Source organism: Terrapene carolina, unplaced genomic scaffold (assembly GCF_002925995.2).
Source record: "Terrapene carolina triunguis isolate 2854851 unplaced genomic scaffold, T_m_triunguis-2.0 Scaffold88, whole genome shotgun sequence".
Lineage (NCBI taxonomy): Eukaryota > Metazoa > Chordata > Testudines > Emydidae > Terrapene > Terrapene triunguis.
This window is the reverse complement of record NW_020664439.1, coordinates 27,404,446-27,411,498: the sequence shown is the minus strand read 5'-3', so window position 1 is coordinate 27,411,498 and position 7,053 is coordinate 27,404,446. Positions and strand designations below refer to the sequence as shown.

Below are 7,053 nucleotides of genomic sequence, written 5' to 3'. Positions count from 1 at the left end.
ACTTTGCAACACATTGTCTCACTTAGCAAAATGTTGTGAAATATCAAGCCAATTAGTTGCAATGAGTCTTAAAGAAAGGAATTTTTCTCATGGTTTTGGTAGTGTAGCAATAGAGCATGTGATTGGGTTTTGGGTGCTTCCTATCAGAAGAATGAACAGCATCCCTCACAGCTGCAATATCTTGCATGAAGGCAATTGCTAACACTAAATATGGCAGACATGATGTTCACTCATGGTCTTATCTTTATTTCAACATTCTTAAACTAAAAAATGAAAGAGGGCAGGTGACAAGCAGGGCAGGAAAATATTTGGTGAGTATTTTGCTTAATCTGTCCTCTCATCACGTCACATAGCTTCTCTCAGCTATGACTCTGACTGTAAGCCATGCAGATCATATACAGTAAATAAGATTCAGAAAGAGAAAAAAAAAAAAAAAAAAAAAAATCACAGCAAGCAAAATTCACCTCTAAATCTTAACCTCCTTCATCAACAATAATGCAAAACTTTTACTTTCCGACTGTAAATCAGCATTGCTACTTCCCACAAACTTTGCAAAAATTCATCAGCTGATTTTTTTTTTTTTTTTAATTTCTTCACAAACTGGGTGGGAGGGGTGGAGAAGTAAAAGGCCAAAGTTTATTGTTGCACTGCTGTACATGTGTAATAACTACAATGGTCTTGCTCCAGATTTATACATGTGTAATTCAGATGAGACTGTAGCTCCTAATGAATACATTGCTGATGTCAGACTTATGCAAATCTTCCAAACATTACTGGATGTACTGGTTTTCGGAGTGCAATTCCCAGTTGTCCCTTCTATTTGCATTCAAAGATTTATATTTAAATCCTCAACTGGTGTAAGTTGGTATAGCTCCACTGACACCAGTAAAGTACTCGGATTTACATCAGCTGAGGATATGGCCTGTAGAGTTTATGGGCCAGATTCACTGGAATATTCTGGTTGCTTTGCACCACTGTGGTGTCACAAACCAGCCAGAAACCAAGAGTAATTGACTGGTAGGCTGGGCTCATGGCTGCTTTGTATCACCAGAATGGGATAAAAGCAGGCCAAATGAACAAAGGAATCTGGTCCAATATTTTTACTCAAAACATTTAAAAGTTAATAATTTTTTCAAGTACTTGTAGATCCTCAGATGAAAAAGCGCTCAATAAGTGCGAAGTTCTGTCATTAATAAACACTAATGTGGGACAGCTTTTTAAAGGTCAATGCAACCTTCAGGAATGCACACCTACCTGTTCAACCCACAAAACCTCACGTGTGCACAAGAAGTGTAAATGCACATGCAAGAACCCTTCATGTTCAAGCGTTATCAACCTGTTATATCAACCTTTGAAAATCTGGAACAATGAGTCTGATTCTGCTCTCACATAGGTACCAAGCAAGGAATACCTCCACTAAGTCAATGAAGTTACACTGTTTTAACAGAGAGCAGAATCTGGCCCTGTATATCTACTTACCTCAAAAAGGTGCAGTTTATTAGAGTGCTCTTCCCCCCCCCCCCCCCCCCGAGTACAGCAACACATTAATCAGAACACTTCTGAATGATGGGTTTTTGCCAAATGAAAGGGCACCTTGTCCCAAACATCTTTGGTCTCGTGTTTGATCTATTCCTTGTGATGACTATGCTTTGATTCATCATCATTGGTCAAGTGGGGTGTTCCCAGTAAATAAACAAAATATAGCAGTTAAGTATAATCAAGGAGACAAATTCTCGCTTACTTGCTATTAAGAAACAGGTAAACAGAGCCCTTCGTTAAAACCCCCTTTGCCTGACTCTTTATACCTTAGCAAACAGTAACTATATACGTTGACAATATAAGCAAGGTTTCACCAAAGCAATCAGCCTTAGAACTATGACCTGTTCATTTGGAAATACAATAAATCTAAAACCCATATTATTATTTTGTATAGAATGGGCTAAATTCTGCTCATCAAGGTACTAGTACAACCTTATTGACTTTGATAAAATTGCATCTTTCTACTTACAGGGTGACTTTAGTTCTAATGTATGTGTGTTGCTATAATCTCAAAGTACTATCCAGCCTAATAAGATACCAGATTTTTTCTTTGCACCTCCCAGGAGTACGCTAATGTAAACCAATTAACTTTTGACTGTTCAGATTCTCTACTGAAAGCTGATGAATCATAAAATTCAAACTGAGGCTTGTGTATCTGAACCAAATGAGGTCTACGAACCACTTATAAAAAATGTCAAATAAGAATAGGGAAAAATAATGAATAAACTATCTTAACAATAGGGTCAAAAGTTGTCAGATGCACTTTTCTATCCATTATATATGCCAGTATTCTTCCCTTGAAGTTTCTCACAATTTTTTATAGCTCTAAGCAAGCAAGGAAAATATCACCTGGATTATTTTATAACCATATGGGATGATGGCCTCAGTTTATACTGTGGACTTTAAACCACAGCAATACAAGGGTTATAACATATTAGGTGTTTTTTCATTTCTCTGCTAATAAGCCAATGAAAAATCAAATGCTGGGGGTGTGGGAGACTTCCTTCAAGGACTGGTAACTCACTTCTACATTAGCAGTTTGAATCTAACACAGATCAGTAGAACCAAATCATTAGAATCTGAAAGTTGTCAGGTGCGCTATACAGACTTAGGTTAGTGGCATCAGTGCAATGCAGTCCCAGGTGGTAGAATATAAATCCTCATTTGGTGGTGGAGTTTCTGCTCACTGGTTGCAGTTTAAAGGTGTCAATATCAGGTAAACTACCACCACAGTAGGTATTCAGAATTGATAGTCTCAGAGTCTCCAAGGACAGACCAGGCCAGGGGAAAATTTAACTGTCACTGCTAAATATTAGAACTTGTTGGAAAAGTGGAATTTCCATTCCATAGGAAATTCCAACATTTCAAAGAAATTATTTCAAAACTTCCCATGAAATGAAAATTCTGATTCAGGACCACTGAAATGTTTTGCTTTAATAACATGCTTGAATCTTTTTGTTTCAAAATAATATTTCATGTATATAATAAATGCATCATTAAAATATAAGAGTCAAAACAAAATGAATCAAAATTACAAAACTGAAATAAAACGAGAAATTCAAAATGATTGTTAGATAAAATGTTTCCACAAAAATATTCTGATTTCAATGAAAATGCATTTTCAGACAGAAAACTGTTCCATCTAAAAGCTTTCAACCAGCTCTACTAAATATGAACTCTCCAAAACAATACAGAGGCATATTAGAAGGGTGACACTGGGAAAGCTGCTTTGTGGATAGGGAACTTTAGTCCCCAAGGCTTTCAAACTGCTTCAAGAGTCATACATTCATTTTTAAAAGTGATAATGGATAGAATTTTCAAAAGCACCCAAAGTCCAATTTTCAAAAGAGACTTATGCAAGTAGGAATTGGTCTCCTAAATCAAACTTCATGAATATTGAAATGAAACTAGATTTATGGCAAATAGTACAATTGTACCAAGTGCATTAGTATTTTATGATTGATGATCAGTTACAAATCAATAACATTTTCAAAAGAGGCCACTGACTCTGGGGGCCTCAGTTTTTGGGTGGCGAACTTACCATCTCAAGTTGGGCATTCAACCGAGATACCCAAAAATCACAGGCCATTTTTGAAAATTTGGCTGCAAAGGCCTACTTGTACAGTACATATTGAAATCAGTAGGCATTTGATATGAATAAGTACTTGGTCTAAGTTATAGAGGACTTCAGGATGAAGGCCCCAACTAAACAAACTATTTTAGTGAATTCTTTTCTGCTATTCATCCTTAATGAACTGCACTGGTTGGCAATTGCACAATATTGTGACTGCTGGATTACCTATAAACAATTCTTCCAAGCAACCTGATTTAAACACTTATAAATCTTTGCTTTTAGAAAGGATTGTTTTATTACCATAAGTACACAAGGAACAGACTGACCTAAACCAGAAGCCAGGTGACAGCTGCTTTCAAAATTCCAATCTGCTTATTGATGCAAAAGGAGAAAAGGAATAAATGAGTGATTGCTGCTGATTCCTATGACAGTTCTACATATGCCTTATAACATCTCCAGATTTTTATAGCTAGAAGCCAATTAGTTTTATTTCATACGTAAATGGTAGTATAACAAGGGGCAAATAATAATTCATTGGACTGCATTATCATAAAGCACAAGGCACATTTTAAAAATCACTTCACACACTTCTTGCTTAGAGTCTCTCTCTGGCTTTCTTTATAGCAAAGAATTTTTAAAAAATAAATTCAAATCCATTCAGCTGTGTATATTCAAGAAGTGGCAAGGCATAGTAAATTTCAGCTGTTCTCTCATCCCTGGTATTATCAATAACATATAACAAGTTATCTCATAGATTGCAATAGCTGTGCAGATCAGAGAGATAACAAATGGACTTAAGTCAGAAGTCCCTGAGGGGGTAAAAAGGCTTCTATTTGGCTATAAGTGACTTTAGAACCATATGGAAACACCCTAATGACATTTTAAAAAGGTCAGAGGCATGTTAATTTATATTTGTCCAGTTTTAGGGTGCTTCTGTCCACATGAACAAACGAAAAGAACCATGAGCTGTTCTTGTCTCACAGTAACATGGAATGTGAGAAAAAAGAAGAGTACAACGGAATGGATGGCTAGAAATTCCATTGCATGCAAGGATGTCTCCTTTCCAAACAGAGGGGCTGGGATGTTCAGTCAAATGAGGGATCTGGTTAGCTGAATATTACATGATGGGGGGGAGGGATAGCTCAGTGGTTTGAGCATTGGCCTGCTAAACCCAGGGTTGTGAGTTCAATTCTTGAGGGGGCCACTTAGGGACCTGGGGCAAAATCAGTACCTGGTCCTGCTAGTGAAGGCAGGGGGCTGGACTTGATGACCTTTCAAGGTCCCTTCCAGTTCTAGGAGATGGGATATCTCCATTATTTAAAAAAAAAAAAAATTTAATTTAATGATGGTTTTTTGAAGACCATAATGCAATAAAGTAATGATAAATTTAGTTCTGAAAAGCTGATTAATATAGTGCCTTTGAACTTTTCCCATTTTCTGCAGAAACAGATGCATAATTTATACAGCACTGAAAAAAAACCCTGCTTAACTCTGCAGCCAAATATTATCCCTTACTGAAGAGTATCCTAAAATATCATAGCCTGGGCACTCTCACGCTGGAAAGTGGTACTTGGCGTTGTTCTCAAATTCATAGTCTGCATCTGGACATTCTTCAGGGCCTCTCCTTACATGTATGAGGAAGAAGACTAAGTGCTTGTGAATTTTTGAATCTGCTGAAGTTCATATCCCCAACTACCTTAGGGTTGTTGATATTTGTTTCCAAACACATTCAACATTTAAGAGAGCAAAACAGAGAGATCCCATTTATGATGAAATTATATATTCAGTTGGAGGCCACATTGCAGTAACTGAAGGTCTGAGGCATTCTTATTACAATGAACTAATTAAACAAGCTGCATTACGTTTCCTATTTTAAGATCACATTCCCTTAGGTAAAATCCAACAACTGAATGTTTATTTAGATGAGTAACATAACAGATAATGAGGAAAAAGATCCATATAAATATATACCTAAAGAATACAATAATTTTAATTTAGATATTAATCCCTCATTGAGCCAATGGCCCAGAACCATGAACTTTCTTGAAGCTCTGCACAATGAAAATATTATGGATACAGAGTGTAATAATGAGTAACTATGCCATGTAAACTATGTACAAAACAAGGGTAAAACAACTACCACTCACTGGTTACTAGTGAGGCTGGTTTCTGCTTGGCCTTTCTTGGACATGCAAACTGCTGAACAGACATTTCCTTGTTTTATGCAATCTGCATAGATAGGCCTGTAAAGCTAGTCTGACCACAAGAGATTAATAGCTTTAGCCAAATAATGTGGTAACCATGTGAACCATGAGCTGCTCTAGCTTGTTTGTGAGCCTCTCAGCAAGGTTCAGCATGCCGCTATCTGCATCTTGTTGCCAGGAAACACAACATCGCTTTGGAATACAGGAAAAGTCAGGTTGCAGTGACCACAAGTGAACTCCATGAAGACTCATATTGACCCCGAACAATCCATATCCAAAGGATTAGGAGGTGTCTCTGACATAAAGAGATACTGTTTGTCAGAGAGAGCTTCCTCCTGTACACTGCAACCCTTAAAAAGTCTTTTTCAGATTCATTGTTCAAAACTAGAAGTCCCAATGCTGAGTAAGTTGTGTGTCTAGGCACATGCTGATAATTATCTTCTAAGGTAGATCTCTCAAGGAACTAAATAGTTGGATGTACAGCATTTGCTAGATCTTGATTCCACAATAACATTTAACATAAATCTTTTATTAGAAAGGGTACAGGATGTTGCAAATTGCTAGTGTACATTGAACCTTATTCTGGGGCCTGATTCTGTAGTACTGACTAAGGCCAAGATCTCCACCAAAGTCAATGGAGAGACTGAGGTAAAGACTACAGGATCAGCAGCTTGGTGAGGAAGTTTTGCAACTAAAAAGAATTAAACGTATTTATACTCTCAATATGCTACCTCCTCTTTTATCCCCCCCAAAACTAAAATGGACAATACCCACTGAGAGGCTGTTTAAAACTGATCCAATTCCGGATGTTCAAAGATCTAGCTCTGTACTTCAGCAAGTCTCTAGCAGGCTATAGAATGTTCAGAGTAGTTCTGACCCAGCATTTCTGGATTTTCCAGGATTACACTGCCTTTCTCACTTTACTCATGGCAACAGAACATAATGTGTTTGACAATAATCCTGATAAATTTCTTCCTGACTAGTTTAGACAGACAGAAACTCCATGTACCAAGATGCCAAAATACTCTCCAGACTGGAAATTAGCATCATAAGCGTAAAAGGGGAGGGCACTATTCTGCCAGTTTTACAATCTGGAGGATTAAAGTGGCTGTGAAGGGGTTTTTGATTTTTTTTTTTTTAATTATTCACTCCTGACACTGATTTAGACTAGCCATCTCATGTGTATAGCAATGGAATTTGTGAGGTTTTTTTTTTTTTTTTTTTTTTTTTTTTTTT

The 7,053-nt window shown here is 37.0% G+C and overlaps 1 protein-coding gene across 3 annotated transcripts in view; it reads right to left on the bottom strand.

The window, feature by feature from the left end:
- Positions 1 to 7,053, bottom strand: part of TIPARP (TCDD inducible poly(ADP-ribose) polymerase) — a 67,862-nt gene that overhangs the window by 18,418 nt on the left and 42,391 nt on the right. The window lies entirely within an intron of this gene.